Source organism: Podarcis gaigeae (genome assembly GCF_964106915.1).
Source record: "Podarcis gaigeae genome assembly, chromosome: 7".
Taxonomy (NCBI): domain Eukaryota; kingdom Metazoa; phylum Chordata; class Lepidosauria; order Squamata; family Lacertidae; genus Podarcis; species Podarcis gaigeae.
Window position 1 is genome coordinate 54,715,920 of NC_139683.1, and position 22,091 is coordinate 54,738,010.

At 39.6% G+C, this 22,091-nt stretch overlaps 1 protein-coding gene and 1 long non-coding RNA gene across 2 annotated transcripts in view; both read left to right on the forward strand.

The window, feature by feature from the left end:
• LOC310848287 overlaps nucleotides 1-15,600 on the forward strand; it is a 20,621-nt gene extending 5,021 nt beyond the window's left edge. Inside the window, exons 1-3 of the long non-coding RNA XR_014566276.1 lie at nucleotides 1-8,447; nucleotides 8,621-10,609; nucleotides 11,328-15,600. The exon at nucleotides 1-8,447 is cut by the window's left edge and continues 5,021 nt beyond it. This is a non-coding gene — a long non-coding RNA (uncharacterized lncRNA). The remainder of the gene's footprint in view (nucleotides 8,448-8,620; nucleotides 10,610-11,327) is intronic.
• ZNF407 (zinc finger protein 407) overlaps nucleotides 1-22,091 on the forward strand; it is a 331,124-nt gene that overhangs the window by 61,378 nt on the left and 247,655 nt on the right. The gene's annotated exons all lie outside the window — the stretch shown is intronic.

The window sequence follows — 22,091 nt, forward strand, 5'->3', positions numbered from 1 at the left end:
AAAGACTGTGTTTACTTCTGGAAAATCAATTTGCTGTATAGTGTACAACAGCCAAGCTCCTTCAAATAATCATTTCAGATGTACGCACAGTAAATTCTGTATTGGCTCTTTCAAATAATATTGACTAGTAATTAAAAAACAAACAAACCCAAAACTAAATACGATATTCCAGTTCTGGAAAACCCATGTACATTTCAAGGAACTCTGCATAAACTAATTATTTAACATGCAGCTTTGATGAAAAACTGAGTGAACATGTTTCTCCTAATTAAAGAGAGACAGCAGCTCTCTTTTTGGTAACATTTACTTAAAAGCAAAGTAAAATAGCACCTTTAAACAGTTAACATTGTTTGCTTCAGAGCCACACAGATTGTCAGTAAACAATGTTTCATTTATTTTTATTTATTTTTAACAAAATACAGTTACACTTTGTTTCTGTCCATGGTTTTCAAACTAGCATCAGTTTTGCTAAAAATATGTATGTTTTTACCAGCCTTGGTCAAAATCAGCAAGCCTACACAAGGGGCGGAGGGGTGTGTATCTCTGTGTGTGAGAGACACTGCTACAGTGTTTCAGACATAACTTGACTTAAAAGCCAGATTTTGTAAGGGAAATCTATGGAAACACGGTTTATTTTCAGATCTTGTTTCCTCAGAACGTAAAATTATGTCTTTTAAAATGCTTTGACCATTTTTGATGCAACTGTTCAATTGCAAAGACAATCTTTTGCTTTTTGTGTGTTTTTTACTGAACAGTTCTTGATGGGCTCTGACTTTTCCTTTTATTTCTGTCAACCCAATTACAGTACATTAGAGCGCACCCTGATCCTACTTGTTTGCCTGTTACGCAGCGTATATGTTCAACTCATAAGCATGTTCATTTAGATATTTCAGTCTGATCAAGCTGAATGTCTTGCAGCAACACATATTGATGTCTACACAACATTAGATGATACTTTCAACCTTAGTTACTCATTCTACAAATTGCAGCATGCAGATACCATTGTATCTGGAGCTTCCCAGGCATCTAACACAGTGATTCATATCTATGGCCTCAGTAGATTCAAAACTTAATTGGAGTGAGGTTAACTCATTAGAATGCACTTGGGTAATAAAAATAGCTAGAATTTGGGCTAGAAAAACAGCCACTAATGAATAGCAACTGCATAAATCTGCAGTACTTTAGCTTCCTTTTTTAGATGGGAGCGCCAGTTTGGGTTGCTTGATGACTGAGGCCTGGGTTCAAGATCCTGCACTACCAATGTTCTTGCTGGCTGGTGCTGCAAATGGTACTCTCTCATCTACCGTTCTTCACCAGACACCTTGTGCCCACACAGGATTACCGTCAGGATGAGTGAGGTTGTCCATTCTTCATACCGCAGACTATTACGCAGATTGATAATTAGTTAGCATTTACTGTTGTTTAAGAAGGCTACAATCCACATATTACTTTATTTGAAGCAAGCTCACTGAAGTTCTGGTGATGTTTGCATTCCAGATTAAAGGTTTATCTACTGGAGCCAAAATCACCCTTCAGAGTAGTGAAGAATGCTTTTAAAATAGCTGTGCCAATTTCCAACAATGTGCACCGTTTATTTTTCTTTGGCATAAAAATGTACAGGGCAAAAGAAAGAAAAAACCCACCCACCCTCTGGATTTAATAATTGGTTAGAATGATGCCATAATGCGTGCAGTATTTTTTTGTAAATGGTCTGACTTACCCAAAGAACAATGTAAACCAAGCCAGGCATAGCTGCAGACAGAAAAGTACATTCAACTAGTGGGATCATGGATTTGTTTGATTCAGGTAATTGAAAGTGTTTCATACTATTATTGCAACTTGAAGGCTTGTTTAAGTGTCTAACTGTCAGTCAGTTTGGAAGGTGAAAAGTATTCGATTGTCAGTCTGTCAGTCAATAGAGATGAGAACTGTCTGCCTAATGGATTTCCTTACACAGATGTCTGCATGGCGGTAGAAGTAAAATCAATGCGTTGTCATGTGCGAGTGCGCTGCCTCAAACTGCCAGGTGAAATGCAACTGTATTTCGGTAACATCTACGTCCTTGTATTTTTATTTATTTGTTTGCTTTTTTGGAAAAAGACAGCTACTCTTTGTATTTACAACGTGGGGGGATCAGTGTGGTTATAGGTGAGGGTTTATTTCTGAGCACTTTGTGTGTGGCGGGAGGGAGATTTATCCTACATTACGTGGCTGTTAGCATCCTCTTTTTATGATGCTACAAAGCCTAGAGACCAGGTCACCATTTTCTAATAAAAATCTCTCTGAATACAAATTTTCAGATTGGCAGCATTAATTGATATAGAAAGCCTTTAACATATGCAACCTGCCTACATGTCTAGACTCTAGCTCTATTGTACTGTATCTAGAACTGTTGTGTGATTGGTTGAAGCTGAATAGCAAGAGCTCCCTAGAGTCTAAATTCCCAGAGACCTGCTAATCTGGAATTACAAACCAGTGTATCAACAAGTCTTAGGGGGGCGAAAATGGATGGGGGGGGGAAATAGGACAGATTCTCTGTGTTACAGCTATTGGTGATGGGAAAATTTAGGGTCCCTTTAAAGACATGCACATCTCCAAATTAAATCTCTACTACTGCTTCTTGATGCTGGGCAGCTCCTGCAAAAGAACTAGTCTTCTTTGCACACAGATGGGGAAGTGAAGCTGACAAAAGATGGTTTCCTTTCGGGATCAGTTGAGTCTTCCATTGGGTTGCTCCAAGCTTGTACATTTGTGTCACTAACAGCAAGCTATTTGATGCTGCAGAATGGAAGGAGGGGCAGTATTGGCCTTCTAAATTGCAGCATGGCTTCTCCCTCCACTCTGGTATCCCATCCTGATCTGGCTGTTGTTAATGCTTCCAAGTCAATCCTGGCTCTGGTCTTGCTCTTCTTATGTCTTACTCTGTCTTCGCCTTTCAGGCTTCCTGCTCCTCCTGTGTCTCCCTGCTTAACTGTTGTTCTCTTAGATGACCCAGATTCCTTATCCACTCACCTGCCTGCCCATATCAGTGTTTCCATATTGTGGGCCTACCCAGTGATCTATTCAACATCAATCCCTTTTCTGCTGGCACTCAGTCTTTTGTTCCCCATATTCTTGGTTATCTACAGCGGAGTGCTGACACTTCTAGCTACTGCAAAGCTATCACATTTCCCACCTGCTTATAAGGGCAGCACTAATGAGATGGCACCAAATGACTGTGTCCCCTGCTTCGCTTTCTTCTCTGAGCCTGGATCTGATTTCTTTCTCTAAAGCACTGAGAGGGACTCTCTGATTGAGCATTGTGCTGCCATTGTGAGAGTTACATGTCAGTCACTTCCATCTGAATCCTGATCATACAAGCACACCTTCTTACGACCTATGTGTCACATGTTGTGCTGTTTTGTTTTAGTACCATATTATTGCAGAGTTGTAACTTTACCCCAGTGTAAAATCAGCTCGTGGGCAATTCAGCTTAATTTCAGCCATGCGGCCTAAGCCACAAACATTTGTGCAGGAAAGGGAAAGTGGATGAGTATGTTGGAAAGGTGGAATTTGCTCATCTTCTTCTGGGCTTGAGGATTCCAACTGTGTCTCTCAACTTTCGCTGAAAATAAGCACGCATCAAGACTAACAAGCAAACAGTGCAAGTATAGGTTCACAGTTCCGGAATGATGAGGGTTTGCTGAGATTTGACATCCTCAATGGTGGATTTGTGGCATGCAAAATACAGGTCACGACAGGTCACATTTATACGTTGTGCAGTTTATTTGTGTTGCTCCATGTAGATTGAGTCAAAAACAGAGACATTTGGCAAAGGTAGACTTTCTAACATACTTTAGGGGGAGACAAAGAGATGAGTCTAAACAGGGAAGAATTGGGGAAATGCCTGTAGCTCAGTAGGAGACCACATGTAGAAAATCTAATGATGACTAAAGGTGATGGAACAGGCAGGGATCTAAACTGGGTATAAGGATAAGCAATACAGAGTTCTGCATAGGGTAAGAGGGCTGAAAGCTAGAGAGTAGAAGTTGTCAGGTAGGGACATGGGCACAGCATAGACCTGATAACAAAATTGGAAGTGGGATTATGTCATCAGGACTGCATAGGATCAGAGGGATATGTAGAAGGGTTAAAGTGAGATGGGGGTGGGAGGAGAAAAGGACTGAGGGGTGGAGGGAGAACTGGAAGAAGAGGGCAAGTATGGGGGAAAGGAGTAGAGATGTCAGAATATGTAGTGTCAATTTTATCACTGTAGAAGATAGGAAGTCTGGAGCTGAGAGTAAGGGAGGTGTGCAACACGCCTACATCAATGGTAGAAAAGATGTGCTGAGGATTTCTTAGCCAGGAATGAGCAGAGGAGACAAATGAGAGGATTAATTGGCAATTGGCAATGCCAGCCAACTCTTTTGTTTGTCTCCTTCAGGGCTATTCAGCAGTAGGAAAACATGAGAAAAGATATTGAGTAGAAAGATGAGCCAGAGCTGGGGATTATAGGGGCATACAGTTGTCCTTATATGTGTGTGTATTCTCCTTGCGAAAGCCACTTTGTATGTTGGAGATGAAGCGAGTTCTTAGTTATTTGGAATGGGCTAAGCTCTGCAATGAATTGTGACAGTTATTGTAGCATGTGGTCCCAACTGTAAAGGTAGGAATGTTTAAATTGAGGCTGTCAAAATGAATTTTGAATTGCACTTCCCTCTGGTACATGCTAGCAGACAACCCCCTCTTATGAACTTAAAGCTTGCGTTGCACAGAAATGCTTAGGTTCCCCCTTACTCCTCTTAAGCACTAAATCATTCATGAGAGCATTACTACTTATTTATCTGAGCATCAAAACATAAACGTCCATTTTGTCTGAGTAATTCTACTGATGCTCTTCTCCATCCTTAACCTCATTTTCACAGCACCTCCATTTTTACTCACTATGGAATGGAAAAATAATAGTGTAATTAATATATTAAAAATGTAACATTAGCAAACTAACTGCAGATTTTTTTTTAAGGGAGAAGTTCCCGAAATAGCCATTCTCTAGTCACTTAATCTCTTTGATTGTTATTATCTTAAGGTTAACAGACACACACATGTGGATGTGATCTAAATCTGTTGGAGATATAGAGGGACTTTTGCAACGCAGCAGTATTACATTTTACTCAATGGGACATATTTAGAAATATATTTCTAATGATATGCAACACTTGTTATCCAGAGGTTCTAATGAGGTATTCTCGTTTGCTTATGTTAATAATGAAATGTAAGGAGATGAAGTGCAAGTTGCTCTGGGAGTTCTGAATGGAACGCTACCTTTCATGTTGCAAACACTGGTACTTGTATTGCTTCTCTCCCTGCTCCCTGAGGTAACAGACCACCTTTAAGCAATGTGGTGTGAATATCATATGAAAAGCCTTATGTGTCTTGTGTGTGTAGGAGAAGCATATGTATGTCATTGCCTAATCAAGATGCTAGTGCTCTTTAGAACTTTGTAATTCTGGCAGCAGTAGCCTTTTACCCAACTCAAAGCCACAGCCAATGTATATACATAGCCATTTAGTAATTAATACTACACAGATTCCGCTTTCATCAGTGTGGTCCTTTTTTGAAAATTAGGTTTGTGTACATAGGAGCTAAATAGGATGGTTTAAATTCTTATGGATTTAATTTTCTCTCTATACCTGTGATATTCAATCCCAGGTTTCACAGATCCTGCTCCCTGTTATTAGCACATTGGATTTTTTCAAAAGCCAGGCCTACGTAAATGGCTTTTATATGGATATTTGTGAATTCATAGTGAGTTTAAACACAACAGCCATTGTGGTCCTTATGAGATGCTAATCTTTCAAGCTTCATTGTATGGAGATCATTGTGAGAATCCCATTGTTTGGATAGCGTTCTGTCTCAAGATCTGATTGACTACTGTATGAATCACTGGTAAGAAATAAGCTACTGACAAAACAATTACCGACTTTCTTCTTCAAAGACAGTGACAGTAAAATTGCCTTTGGGTTAAAATACTAGCTGCTAATTGTTGATCACTGCCCTGAGCCAGAAGCTGCAGGCATTATTCATAAACACATTTTCAGAATTATTTTAACCCTGAGGCGAATATATTTCTGATGTTATTACCTCGAATCCAATCATGAATTCTCTTTCTCAGTCAAGAGAGGATCTGAGTTAGTAATCTGATGCATGTTTACAATTCCCAGTAGCAAGTTTACCAAAGAAGTATCATTTTGCAGCTTTGTAAAATACTCGGGAACTTGAAGAAATTGAAGCAGCAGTACAAAGTTTTGCGGAGACATTGAAGTAGGCAGAATATCTGTTTGAAAGGCACCAGTCCTTAAACTCGATCAAGTGCTGATGAACACATTAACCATGCCATCCTTCCCGCGCCAAGCAGAATGTCTTTGTTATGAAGTAAAGCAGTAGTTTTTCATGTTAGACTAGAATGGCCAAGTTCACTGTACTGTGAATACATTTCACAGTGTAACCTGCTCTCTTGAATTTGCAGCATGCTGCCACTGCTCCGTAAACGCACTATGTGTAGGTATATCTGTAATGGAGCTTCACATTAATTAGATCCTGACAATGGCCTTACATATATTACAGGCAACAACTGATTGGTCACGGCAACCTGGAAGTGGCCAGAAAACGGGGCTGGGACATAACGGGGCGCAGCAGACTTGTGTGCAAGGAGAACAAGCAGGGTGCAGGTCCTCTGTGTGGAGAAGATGGAGAAATGCTATTGGGTGACAGAGATACAATGGAGCTGCTCAACACCTACAGTACTTGTGTATATGCAGTTCCATGGACCTACTACCTTCTCCGAGCATTTTGATCAGTTTCTCTGGGTACAGCCACATCATGTGAATATCTATTGGAGATGCATATCTGATTTTCACTTTATTGCTTGCACACAGCAATATTTAATGTTGTGCCGGGCTTGCAGAATAGGGATTCTCTTTGCAAATAATTGCTCTGAACTGGCTTCATTGTGTGTTGGCTGTGTTTCAAGTTCTGATAGGTAAAGTTTGCAAAGGCGTGGTATACCCGACTACAATTTATTTCCACATGTAGTAAGAAGATTTGAGCTCATGAGGGTAGAGAGTAGCAAGAAAATCTGGGAACAAAACACCTTTAAAATAATATTTAGTTGTAATTTAGGTTTGGGTAGGTTGTGTTTGGTTTTCTATCGGAACAACTGCATGCATTCCATCTGCTCTCTTTCTCTCCAACATTTATTACAAAAGCAGATTGTTAGTTAAGGTAATTGTTATGCTGCCCATTTTCCTTTCTTCTTCTTTCAAGCTTACACAGTTTTTATTTGAAAGCCAAGACTGTCAGAGGTCTGTTTACTTTATCTCACTCATATGCTATGAAAATGAATGGCATTTGTAGAACACACAAACTATTTTTTTGTTGGATCCTGCATCTATGATTTATGACCAACATGTATCCCTGATTTCCTTGCAAGAGGGATCTTTATTGTCTTTGTGTACTAACTCATAGCAGAAGAACTTGTCTGTTTTGAGCTAAGCCAGACCTCTTGTAAAAAGAATCAAATTATTTCATCATGTTGGAAATGAAAAGCTATAATTACTTGTAATTAGACTTCAGAATTTTTGAAATTGGGGAATTCTTTTCCAGAGGTTTAAGATCACTCCAAATCAGTACCGTTGGAAAATAGGAAATAATTTTCTGTTCAATTTGAAATTGATTCAATTTATGCTTTGACAGCTATTTTTCTGCTTTGATATTTTTGGTGAGGGGAAAGGGCTGAACTACAATGATTAATGCGATGTTTGCCGTCGTTCTATACATTTGTTTAGTCACAACTTGTTGATGCATTTCTTTAAGCCTATATCTTAAAAGGAACATTAAAGGTGCAGTTATTTTCCTGCTCACTTTTCTATGCCATGTGTATTATATACTGTTGTTCTAATGAAAACTTTCCCAAGAGGCACACAGAACATATATATATCAACACAGTACACAAAAATACATAATCCTGAAACAATTAATAAGAACCCACACTCTAAAAATATGATAAAAACAGCATCAGCATCAGTTAAAAGTCTTCATGAAAAGGAACATTTTCATCTTTGAGTGGGGAGCCTGTGGCCCTCAAGATATTGTTGGACAGCTGCCATCATCCATGAAGATTGGTGATGTTGGTAAAGGCTGATGGCAGCTGGACTCCAACAACACCTGGAATGCTGCAGGTTGTCTACTCCTCTGAAGGTGGGGTGATGGTGATGAGGTGGCTTTGGGGACTACTTTAGGGAGATCATTTGTATAGAATTGGTGCTATCAATGGAAAAGCTTTGCTTCTCCCATTCTAGCAGGTCTCACTTTCTGGCTAGAGGGACCAGAGTCTCTTCAGGAGATTCATATGGGAGCAAGCACTTTATAAATTTTACTGGTATAAATCATACACGGTTTAGTTGTTAAAGGTAATCAGGACTTTGAGTTAGTCTCAGGAATACAGCCAGTACAGCCATGTGGAGGGCACTCTCTTATACACAAATCTTAGAATTTTATTTAAAATGTTGCTTAACTACCTTTCATGAAAAGATTCCAGAGCAATGTACGAAAGTGTGAATAAAACTCAAACAAGTTTGTTTAGTGGGCTGGTGTAGTTATCTAAATGGAAATCTGTCTTGGCTTTATTATTATTATTTTGGAAGCAAACGAAAAGAGCAAGTTCTGCAAGGAGGTAAAGTGTCAATTCTCAATGAAACACGCCCCCCCCACCATGAATGGGTCTTCTAGCATAGGGATCCTTGAATGACTGAGAGAGAAAGAGAGAGAGAGAGAGAGAGAGAGAGAGAGAGAGAGAGAGAGAAGGGAGTGGAACCTTACTTGCAGGGGTCAGAGATTAGCACCCAGTGGTTCTCCATTGCTTAACAGAACATCTGAATCTATATACTTCTTTATTCAGCAGGTGATAACCACTGTCAGTACTGACTGTGATGATTTGTTTGGCTCAGTGCAGGAGGCTTTTTCCATTTAGAGTTGGTGTATGCAAGTTTGTGTATAATTCCCCCCATAATACTGAATTAAATAATTAGGTAATGTAACTTATTCTTACTCAGTTCGCTTTTTGCCATAAACTTGTCTTGATCCCACAAGTATGAAGTGAAGAAGACTAAAACTCCAGAGCTGACAGGCAATCAAAGGAGAGAGACTTGTTCTCGACACCTCTCATCTAGCTGAAACTTCCATTTTGATTCTCACAGTTCTAGGTGTCAGAAAAATTATACCCACAGTAAAAATGCTCAAATTGGCAACCCTTGTTAGAATTTGTTGCAGTCAGTTAGATGAGGTAACTGCTCAGGCAGGAAGGTGGATTGTACATATTCACCTCTGAATGTCTTTTTAAAGCTGCTGTACAGATTGATTTTGAAACAGCAGCTTATCTAAAATGAGAGGCACTGAGCTCAAGCTCACTTAGAAATCTCATGTTACGGGTGCCACGCACACGCACACCAACTTGAAAGCCCATTTCTTCTAATCTCAATTTGATAATTTTTGCCTACAGTTAATTCAATAGCAGGGAAAGAGCATTCTGTACATGTTTAAACCCCTTCTGTTCTTCTCAGTCTTGGCACAAATTAAGCCCTAGGTAAATTGATGGGATAACTCTACCAAACCACTTGCAGCAGTTCAATCAATCTTTCACTTATTGTATTTGACTAAAAGCCAGTTATCAACCACCTGTTTAGTAAAAGGTGCTAGAATGACCACATGTAATTAAAAGTGTGTCCATTAGCAAATCCAACAATGTGCAACCCATGGATGACAGTGATTGTGTGTTTGATCTTGTATGTTAACTCTCACACACATATGTGTTACTCCTTAGTAAAACTTAAATTACTCTTAACTTTGACACTTGCCATTAAAGTCTCTGCGCCGGAGGTTTTTTGCATGTGTTTATGGTGTTAAGTCAGTGGGACCACACCACCTTTCTTTTCTGTTATTTGCCTGTGGCCTTAAAACCCAACTTCGTTAATTTAACATTAAAAACATAAAACATAACAACTAAAACACAGCTGTATACATGCAGTGTAAAACACCGCAATAAAATGGACAACAAGCATAAAATAAAAAGGAACATGAAAATAAAATAGTAAAATAAAACAAGAATAAAATCAGCAATAGAACAGCAGTAATAACTGTATTAATCAGTTTGGCTTTTTTTGGTAAGGATCACCATGTAGGTATGGAGAAGACCATGTTTCTGCCCTAACGTGTTATCTGGGAAACATACAGAACAGGCAGGGGGACCAGATAACAGAAACATCATAATCCTTAGTAGCTTATACATTCCACTCTCCAACTCAATATCTCTTGACAGGACAACCCTTGCCCCAACGCTCACAATCTCAGGAGCTACGTCACAAAAGGAAGAGGGACTGGGAGTTAGCAAGGAAAAGCAAGGTGAGGCACTAATTATTAGTTATAGAATAGGAACATAGAACCCTGCCACAGACTATTGGTGCATGCAGCTTAATACAGCTTACCACAGCAGTGGGGAACCTTTTTTGAGAAAGCTGTTTTAACTTTGTTGAAAACAGTCAGGGACTACATTCCAGTAGTGAACAGAGACATAAAGGTAAAGGTAAAGGTACCCCTGCCCGTATGGGCCAGTCTTGACAGACTCTAGGGTTGTGCGCTCATCTCACTCTATAGGCCGGGAGCCAGCGCTGTCCGCAGACACTTCCGGGTCACGTGGCCAGCGGCGAACCGGCACCAGAGCAGCACACGGAAACGCCGTTTACCTTCCCGCTATAAAGCAGTACCTATTTATCTACTTGCACCCGGAGGTGCTTTCGAACTGCTAGGTTGGCATGCGCTGGGACCGAACGACAGGAGCGCACCCCGCCGCGGGGATTCGAACTGCTGACCATGCGATCAGCAAGTCCTAGGCGCTGAGGTTTTACCTACAGCGCCACCCGCATCCCACGGAACAGAGACATACCCATACAGTGGTGCCCCGCAAGACGAACGCCTCACAAGACGAAAAACCCGCTAGACGAAAGGGTTTTCCGTTTTGGAGGTGCTTCGCAAAACGAAATCCCCTATGGGGTTGCTTCGCAAGACGAAAAAAATCTTGCATCCCCCCGCGGGTTTTTTTCGCTTTTTTCGCCCTTTTATTAAGCCGCTAAGCCGCTTATCAGCTGTTCTGCTGATAAGCCGCTTAACAGCTGATCGCTGGAAGCCGCTTGACAGCTGTAGCGCTAATCTGCTAAGCTGTCAATGGGCTTGCTTCGCAAGACGAAAAAACCGCTATACGAAGAGCCTCACGGAACGGATTAATTTCGTCTTGCGAGGCACCACTGTACTCAATTTCTCATGGAAACAGAGCCATATAATCAATTGTTTTAACTCCCTGCATGTTTCAGCTTTCATTTTCTGACATCATCTTCTTCTTCGTCTTCCTCTTCTTCTTTTTCTGCCTCCTCCTCCTCCTCCTCACAAAGCTTGCAATGGCTGCTGAGTCTGTTTAGGGTTTAGGGCATTTTCTCCATCATGGCAGGCTACTAATTCCAACCACAACACATATAAATGTGTCCTCTGAAGAAATGGTAATCTTTTAAAATTTCGTATATATGCTACCTAGCTCCTCAGCGTAACTGACAAAATTAGATCTAACCAGGGATCTCTAGCCTGGCAGGTACCAAAAACAAAAACAAAAAAACAAAAAAACCCTGTCACCCAGGCAGGTTATTTAGTTATTCCCTGCGCTGTTTAATGGTGTGTTTTTGTGTTTGTGATAAACAAGCATGATACGATTATATCAGATCATTCGTCAAACCCAAGCCCTTTATCTGACTCTTTCCTTTTTATTGGTTCATATTATGGTGGATAGTTCTTCTTTTAAATAATGGTTTTATTTTTGTAGATATCATGAAAAAAGCTACTGCCATTTGTCAGTGTATTTTATAAATCATAGGTTAGGACACTTACATTCTCCATAGTTTTTCTTGAATCTTGCATGCATAGCTGTATTTCTGGTTTTATCTGGAGTTAAAACTACAGATAACAATGTATGCTTTAGTCGTAGGTGAAATCTGTACTTTGTCACATTATGTATGATCTGCTTGTGTATGCATGTGTGTGTGTACTCCCTCAATGATAGCTGCCACCATTGCTCTATTCATTGGCTTTTTTATTTTTATTTATAGAAGTATTTATATGCCGCCTATTACAGTCTGTCTCAAGGCAGTATGAAATTTCAGTAATATAAATAACATACAGTGGAGAACCCCAGAGGCACCGCATTACTGCCAATAATCTGGTTTAGAGGCTGCCAGTATGTGGATGACAGTAGCCAGGCTATCCCAGTCCAGAAATGGGCACAGTTGAAGCTGGTAGAAGGCTCTCCTAGCCACCAGAGCCACTTAGGCTTCCAAGGACAAAGACGAATCAAGAACAACTCTAGAACTGTTTACCTGCTGCTTTAGAGATAGGACAACCCACCTACAACAGACATATTACCCAAATCACAGACCTGGGGACCACCCACCCATAGCACCGCTGTCTTGTCAGGATTCAATTTCAGTTTGGCCCTCATCCAGCCCATTACTGCATCCACTGGAGACACCGTTTTAGGATGCACATGACCTCATCTGAATCAGATGTACAGAAAAATACAACTGACACTGTGTTATTGACCAGCCTGTCAATCTCCTAATGACCAGTGGTGGCTGCTGCCCATTGGGACCAACAGTAGGTGATGCTAGACCAAATGACAGGCAGAGCCAACTAATTCTAGTTTTATACCCTGCGTCCTCCCTGCAGAGTACTACATTGGTGGACCCCAGACCAAATTAGCTCCCAAACCAGACCTGAATCTAAATTAAGTCTAGAAAATCCATTTTTTCCTAAATGGGCTGCTGCCATCCTCTCAAGCATCTTGTCCAGGAGAAGTATTTGTGACCGAACAGTAGTTACCCAAAAACTCAGGATCCAGGATTGGTTTTAAAGCAGAGACTGCTCTTCATGCAGTCACATGTTCACCACACCCTGGAACACGCCCACCCCTGAAGAGTGGCTGACAAGTCGTCAGCTGAACAGATGCAAGCACCTTGCTTACATGCTTGGGCCCTCAAAACTGAAAATGATCCTGCAAGATCTGAACAGGTGGTGCACTGGATTCCGCTTCAGGACCTGTCACAACAATAGCATTCAAGTCACGTTACGTTATTATGGGAAAGTGAGTCAAAAAGAGAAATGTGCAGAATGGATCTTAACTTCTTAGTATTACTGTTATTTTGTTTGGCTGTAACATCATGAAGTATTTTTTTACATATATACTAAGAAAAGTGCCGAATACATTACCATCTTAATTTACCTTCACAATTAACTGCAAAGTGGTTAATTTGAGTGTCTTGCTGCAGGTCACTTGGCAAGCATTGTGGGAAAGCTGTGATTTTGAATCTGGGATTTTCTATTCAGACCTTAATATCTTTTCCGTAGCAGCACAACAGCTTTCTTACTAATAGGATGAGGACAAATCATTTGCTCAGTTGTGGAATACAGAGATGATTGGGGTGGTTGACACAATTGCGTGTAAGTGTCTTTTGTTTCGACTGGCAGATTTTAGAAAGCTTCAGGATATCCCTTGGAGCTAAAAGCAATAAAGCAGAGGGAGAGAAAGCTTGCATGCAGATAGGGGGAAAACTACCAACCGAGGTAATCAAACACTGGTACATGCTCAAATTCAAGCATACGATGAAGAAAATGTACTTCTCCACCTCCATTGCGTCCTTGGTTTGCCATCTAACTGAGCTGTTCAGGTGGCTAAAGATTGATTACATATTGCCCCTAAGGAGGTGGTAAATCCTGTCCAGGAGTTTGAGGCTTCTTGTGGATCAATTTCTGTCAGCAGAGACATATGTTGCCTCTGTGGTACAGACGGCCTTCCTACCAGCTTAAGCCAGTGGCCTCAATATGACCCTATCTCAACAGGGCCAACTTGGCTACAGTAATCTGTGCCCTGGGAAACTCAGGGTTAGACCACGGCAATGCACTTTATGTGGGGCTGCCTTTGAAAACAGCCCAGAAGTTTCAGTTAGTGCATAAGGTGGTTGCCTGGCTGTTGACAAGCTCAAGGCAAAGAGATCATATAGCATCATTTCTGCTGTCTGTATGCTTATGAGCCCAATTCAAAGTAATGGTTTGACCTATGAAGTTGTTTACGGATGCCATCAGGACAGAAATTCACCTGGAATTTCTGTTGTGATATGAACCTACTTGGACACTTTGGTCTTCATCTGAGGCCCTTTTCCATGTCCCTCATTTGAGGGAGGTTCAGAGGATGACGGTAAGGAAGAGGTCCTTTTCAGTTGTGGTTTGCTCTTTGTGGGTGCTCTTCCAAGTGAGGTCTGTTTGACACCTTCACTGAGTAAATGGCAGCTGTAGGACTAATTATAGTATTATATATTTATTTCGTTATATTTACATCCCACATTTCTTCTTCATAAAACCCAAGACAGCATACATGTGGTTCCCAGTTGTGTGGTCACCCTTCTAGACAATGGTCAGTCCAAGCCCTGCTCAGCTTCTTCAAAGTTGGCTTCAGATTATGCTCTGGAACTAATTAGACACAATGTACAAGTCTCCCATCTCATGGGATCACTTGTACTAGCTTATCTGTCTTCATCTAAAACCTTTTCAGGATGTGGTATTTTAGACTTCCCTTAAACTTGAGTCTTAGGGTATGTCTGCATCGTGGTGTTAATGGTCAGCACAGCTGAAAAATTACATTCATGGTTAATATTTGCAAATGACTGTGAGACTGAACTTACACCAATTTATTACAAAGTCAATAATCAGCTCTGAAATGAAAAAGGTTAGTAATTATTAGATTTTCAGAGAAAAGTACTAATGTTATGACCTATCTAATATCATATAGTTTCAAAAATGCCATAAAGTGATTTTTAAAAAAAAAAACCTTTTATTTATAGTCAGTAAATGGCTTATTCGCTCATCTCACTACTTATACTTCTATGAACTGTTAATTAATACTTTTGCAGTAATTATAGAATATTTTAAATATACATTATTCTTCTGAATTTTAAGAGGCTAGAATATTTTTTTTTAAAAAATTAATTTATAAGGATAATAGAACTGACCTTCAGTTTCATAAATTGTATAATAAAGAGGTGTTTTTTTATTTAAAATCTTTATATTATGATAGCTTTTAATAAGGAGAAGAACCTTATGGATTTTTATACTTCTTCCTGTTTTAAATCGCGTCTCAGTGGTATAAAAGAAGATTCTGTTCTCTGCCGTGAGGAGAATGCTTGTCCTTGAAAAGTGATACGAGGATCTTGTGTCTTCTTACTATGTTGAGAAAAATTCCTTTAGCTCCATGTAGTACTGTTTTGACTAAGTAGCACATTAACACGTAGCCAGCCTGATGCTTGTGGGTAGAGCTTTCTATACCAAACCCAGCTGCTGATTATGTTGGGCATACTGACATCCACTATTCCTGTTCATCCATAAGACCCTTAAGCTGGATCTACCTGAAGCGCCAAACTATACTCATGTGACATTCATTATATGCTTTCTTGCATCTTTAGGTAGTTAAAAAGAAAAGAATGCCAGTTGTATTGGCTGGAGTGACTTAAAATTAATGGGATCAGAGCAGCCTTGGAAGTGGGGATTTTACCCTTTCTTCCCCTGCAGAAATTCTGTATTCTGAAGCTCATATTTGATTTGGTACAAATATATTGTGCCAGTGGAGATCTGCTTTCCCCTCCTTTGCAAACCAGAAGAGGGGAGATCTACAGGAATGCAGCAAGGGAGGAAAGGGTTAAATTCCATCTCTATATCTCACCTTCTCTGTTATAATTATACGTTCCCCTGTGTAATTTGCATTTTTTATAACCTTCATATAGATCTAACAGAGCGTTTAATGTTACATGTAGTAGTTTTGCCGTTAAGTTGGTTGAACGTTGGTTCTATTGACATTATCAGAAGTTAGTCCAAGTTAAATTCCGTTGATTCATTAGAAACCCAGTGCAATGGGCTTGGTCTGGATAGAAGCCTCTCTGATATTGCACTCTGGGAACCTGGATGACCTTGTGCAAAGGGGCCATCCTGGCTGGCCAAAAGAGTTAGCCTATGATCTGGCACACTTTGGGTTTTACATAGCAGCATCAAGTTTCTAATTGTTGCTACTCCAGACCTGAGGCATGTGGACACTGCAACAGGAAGTGTCTGCATTGCAAGGAGTGTTTTCTGAGCTGCATAGCTGCAATGTGAAGGGTGGGGGAAGCGTGATAGGGAGGCAGGTTAGGGTGGTTTTTCTTATTAGTGCACATTGAAAGTCCACAAAAAAGATGAAATAGCATCTCACGAGCACAAACAGGGTTTTTTTTTTTGGGAGGGACAGATCTGCTTAAAGGGACAAAGAAAGCTGTGGTGGTTTTAAATACATAAAACCTGGCTGGTTTTTCCAGTTCTCCTTTACTTACACACTCATCTGCTGAAAGATTTTAAATCGGTAACAGATTGAGAGGATAATTTTTTAAAATCTAAATTTGCCATCTGAGTGGGGATTGTCTTAAACCTCTGACACCTCTCCCCACCCTGCCAGTCCTGCTATTTAAAAATAAGCAAGAGGTGCTAATGAATTTCAAGGAACTTTCTTGTACTTTTGAAACAGTTCAAACCGAATCCACTATAACAATATTCAATCTTTTGATAAGCATTCACAGTGTATTGATTCAGACATGTAGATTTCTTCAATTTGGCTTGTTCCACAGATGTCTTCCGTTGATCTCCTAAAACTGTCCTTCTGGAAATAAACGGGGGGTCTTGGCAATGCTATTAGTTAAACCTCTGACAAATTTGGCTTTAAAATGAATATTCAATATTGAGTAATGGAACAGCACTGCTCTTACTATAAATATATCACCTTGTTCATCTAAGCTAACTACATATTAATCATTTGCACCACTGCCAGGTTACTGGTCCAGAACAACGCTTATTTATTCCTCAGGCAATTCTCTAACTAATAAATAAATTCTGGTGTTGGTGAAGGAAAGAAAAATATAAAAAGGAAACCTTTTATCTGTTCCATACCACTTTTGTGAATATCAGTCATCAGCAAAATGGATGTTAAATTTGCTGTTTCTTTTCGTTCCCACTTATTTGATGCTTCCCTAAAAACTGTATGTTAGGTGATAAATTGCATCATGGACTATTACCATGCCGTGTGAGTGCAATCCTGATTTCTGATATACTACAATAATTAAAAACAATTGTTTGTTTACATCCATATGACAACAAACAGGTTACTCACATACTTATTGACCCAATTAGTCAAATTTTACATTGTTGCATACTGCTAATATTTTACTCCTTTTAAAATGAGAGGTGCTTATTACCTTTTCTTGGATTTCACAGTATTACACTTCCACTTCAGTGGCTATTCTTGCTTAGGTGCACTTTCAAAAATGGTTTCAGTCTCTTTAGACGATGTGCTAAAACATCTGGTAGACCAGTAAGACAAAATTAACTAAAACACTCTGTAAGAAGGCTACGCCATGAGTGCCTGCTTTGAACTACGAACATGTCTGTTCTACCAAGGGAGTGGTTGGTGATAGTCTTCAGAAACCTCTGACAGAATCCATGAAGAATCCAACTCGTGGTGCACTTGTGGAGAAGACAAGGCATGTGGCATGAAACCCATTTGTAGCTTTTGAACTGGCCCTTTTTGTTACAGTAAACTTGGTTCATTTCCATTGTCCTATGAGGAAAAAAGATCGCCATTTTAATAAATTTAATTTTATCCCATTCTGTCACATTGTGTACCAATAGCATCAGGTAGGTATCTGATAAACAGTTTTGGTCACTTAATTTTGTGGAGGAAGATCTGATGATAATTCCATATACCCCTGTGGCAAAACAGGCCAGTTCCCAAAAAATTCTTTTCCTTTAGAAGGGAGGCAGGTTCCACTTTTTTCTTTTTTGACATTTGCTTAAAGATCTTCTCCCAAGCCTTCCTTTTTTATTTCTGCAGTTTGCAATTCCTGGTGGTTTTCATGTTTTAACACTGTGTTGTTATTTGTATTATGTTTTACATAGGGACAGCCTGGCCTGTTTCACAGCCTGAAATGAAACAGGAAGGTGCTTCCCCGCCTTCGCCTCGCTTACTGGAGTTGTGCGGCTGTAGCTTCCGGCGAGATCTCGCAAGAAGTCCACAAGATCTCGTCGGAAGCCGCCGCCATTTCTCCCTGCTTCTCTGGTGGTGGCAACAACAGTTGCAGGGAGCAGATGGGGTGCTCCCCCCACCATGAGACAAGGGGGGAGCAGTGGCAGTGGTGAGATCTTGCAAGAGGTTAGCGGAAGTTGCTGCCACTTCTCCCCATTTATCTGGCAGTGGTGGGTGGGGCGCCTCACCTGTAATAGTGCCACCCTCACAGGATTCCACTGCCTACATCTACCTCGGCCTTGTAGTATATTCTATTTCTATGCACCACTCACATATTTTTTGAATGCAGAGTGGTTTATAAATTCTGATATAAATAAATAAATTTCCTCAGTTAAATCCGAAACTTATTGATTTGTTTGTGTTTTTAATTCTGCTCATGTACAAATTGAAGGACACTCCTACTATCATATTATGCATACACTTTGGTATGTGGTGAACAAGATAAGGCCATTCCTGGTGCCTTAAGGCCAGAATATCCCCTGATAAAATGGGGCAACTCTTTGGTGCAAGATTAGCTGCAGGTCTCTAATTGCCACAGTAGTATTTCATGTGGGAAGCCAGCATGAAGTGTGTGATAATGAGGGGAAGAACTATAGACCCTTTTTACTTGTGTTGCCCCTTCATGTGAGGAAAAGGGTTTTAGACATCCAAATATGATGGGATTGTATTCTTAGGTTTATCATACTTCATCTTAAAAAAACGGGGTTTTTTATCATTTGCAGACCATGTTATCTTATCGCATTTGCTATCTTGCTCTTGCCATTTTTTTTAAAGAATTGCATAATCTTCTGTACGTTCTGTAATGGAAATAGATCCGATAATTTAGGCTGTGAACCTGCGCTGATAAGGTCAACACAAGTTCAGTGAGATATAGCAAGCAAATGTGTGTATGTTAACCAGATGATACGGTGAAACCTTCGGGCCACAAGCCTCAGCTACTTACATGCAAGTAATATCATTCCATGATATTGTGACCGGAAAGTGACGCCACCATCCATAAACGAGTTACTTTGCTTTTCTTACCTGAGAATCTTTTCTACAGTGTTTTGAGTATTTTCCTCACATTTTAATTATTAAAAATGCTACATGCAATGTTGAAATTGCAGTTATTATTTTCCAAATGTATACTAAAATGATTGTCTTCATAGTGGATATCACAGAGAAATATTGGCTACAATGGCAATGTCTTGCCTAAGCCTTTTTACACAAACATATTTAGCAAGTGACTAAAATCTGAGCAGAAAGCTCATCTTGAAAGCCTCCTTAATTAAAAATTAAACGATGAATTAAAACTTAAATTATGCAAAACTAATGAGCTACATTATGAAAACCAACAATTAGTGCACTACAATATATGCAAGAGAAGTGCTAACATTTTTGGACGTTTTTTTTATTATTATTTTAAACTCCATTGCACGCTGTTCTTGGAAATCCTTCATCCTAAAGCTCCTTTGTATATCTGAATTAAGATATAAATCAGTGATTTAAGATTTGCAATGTTTACTAAACGCATCAAAGATTTAAAACATGGGTAATAAAAATGAATCTTTTTGAAAAGAAAGAAAGAAAGAAAGAAAGAAAGAAAGAAAGAAAGAAAGAAAGAAATGGAGTGGGGTGGGGAATAAAGATCCAATTGGATTTCAATTAAAGAAACATCACATTTGTGTGTGTGTGGTTCAGATCAGGTCATCATGTCACCTAGCACAAATCAATAGACTAAGAATGGGCTCATTGACAAAAGTTGTAATTTAACTTACTGCTCTAATTCTCTCAAACAGAGATTTCTATACTTGCTGATATAGGAGCTCACTAATTGCAGATACAGAGATTCTGAGCAATGAATTTATATATTCATGAGTTTTCTAGGGATCATCAAAGGGGCACTATTAAATTGTACATCCATCTTGAAGCTCCTCTGCAAATATAGTGTACTAAGTATTGAGCTTCTGGTGGTGGATTTTCAAATCTGATTAGCCTAAGCGGATATTAGAAGACAGTATTCTGGCTACCTCTGTATCCTGTTGGCCATTTCTTCTTATCCTCAAGTAGAAATGCTTTCAGAACTTGATGTTTGAGCAACTAAATTAAGCCTACAACCTTGTTTTGGGTTTGCTTTGGCCACTTAGTCTAGCAGATAATGTCTGCTACTGGATTAAAGAAATGTGACACTTCAATTCAGTGTTCTATGTCCAGACTTAGAAGGGTTGGATCCAGATTCGCCATTCTGTGAATGGAAGGGCTCCTTTCATTTACAGAAGGCAATGAGATCCTGCAGAGGCTCTCCACTTGGGGAAAGGAGTTGATCTTTGCTTATTTCTCCTCATGTCTGGTGCAGTAGAACAGCTATCCACAAAGAAAGGACAGAAAGAGGAATAGGCAAAATAGACTTACTCCCTTTTCTCTTCTCTGGTCTTCTCTGACCACAAGTCTAGATCCAGCACAGACTGACCACAATGAAGGCTCTTATTGCTGCTTTCTTGACAAAACAGATAGATTGAGGACGGGCAGTGAATTTATCAGGCACATTTCAATAATTTCAAGTGATGATTGAGATATTAAATCTATCAGAAAAGACAAGTATGATGTGCTGACATTTCAAATAATATGTGGAGTTGGTAGATGGGCATTGTGCAGCATAACTCAGATCAGCTGCTTAGCTCATAAATAGAATGCTCCAAGATGCTGGTACATCTTGTACATCTTAGTGAAGAAGAGGAAAAAGTTTACCTTGAGGTACACTGAGCCTCTTGGGACTTGCCTATGGGAGGGTCGGCAGTTTGAATTCGTTCGACAGGGTGAGCCTTGGTTGCTCTATCCCAGCTCCTACCAACCTAGCAATTTGAAAGCATGCCAGTGCAAGTAGATAAATAGGTACCACTGTGGCAGGAAGGTAAATGGCATTTCTGTGCGCTCTGGCACTCGTCACAATGTCCCACTGCACCAGAAGCGGTTTAGTCATGCCGACCACAAGACCCAGAAAGCTGTCTGTGGACAAATGCTGGCTCCCTTGGCCTGAAGTGAGATGAGCGCCACACCCCATAGTCGCCTTTGACTGGACTTAACCTTTTTTGAAATGTAACTAAATGCATGTTTTTCAGTTGTTTTAACCAAAAAGTGTGATTGGCAAAAATAGTAGATGACTTATTTTTCTGTGTAGAAAAGTAAATAACATTTTAGAGAAAAAGTGATGCTAGTAGTTAACAAATTACTTCAAAAGGTGTGGAACAAGCCACGGTTGAAGCTCTATTTTTATTTTATTAGCATTCAACAAACAAAAAAAGGGAAGAACTGGACATGTTTCATGAAATCTAGAGACTACTTATTATTAATTTGAATTTGAATAAAAATGGTAATATAGGAAAAATCCAGGGCTTTTTAAAAGGGATTTTCACTGGTGCGTAATGAACTCAAAAGGGCACTTTTAACCATGCAAAAAAGCACTTTTAAACTTTCATAAAATACAATTTACATAATGCATGCATACTATGACAACTGTAGTTTAATATTAAATATGATTAAAGAAATTTAGCACTTCCATATACAGTAATGATTTTCTCCATTCAGTTCTTACACTTTTAGCAGTTAGAACAATTCCATTTTCTGAATACTCCTTTTGCTGTATTATTACCACTGTTTATGGGCAACATACAAATTATTTCAGTTCCAGAATTAGAAAGAAGTAAAGCTCACATCAAGCCTTATGACTTGGCAATGATTTACTCTCTTTTCACTGGATACGTCTTTTTGCACAGCCAAGCTGGTCAGCTTGCCATTATTCTGAAGCCGTGAGTCTAATTCTTATCCGAGGAGAGTGATTTGTCCTTGTATTTTATTGTATTCTTGTATTCTGTGCTTTGTTTCAGGAGTA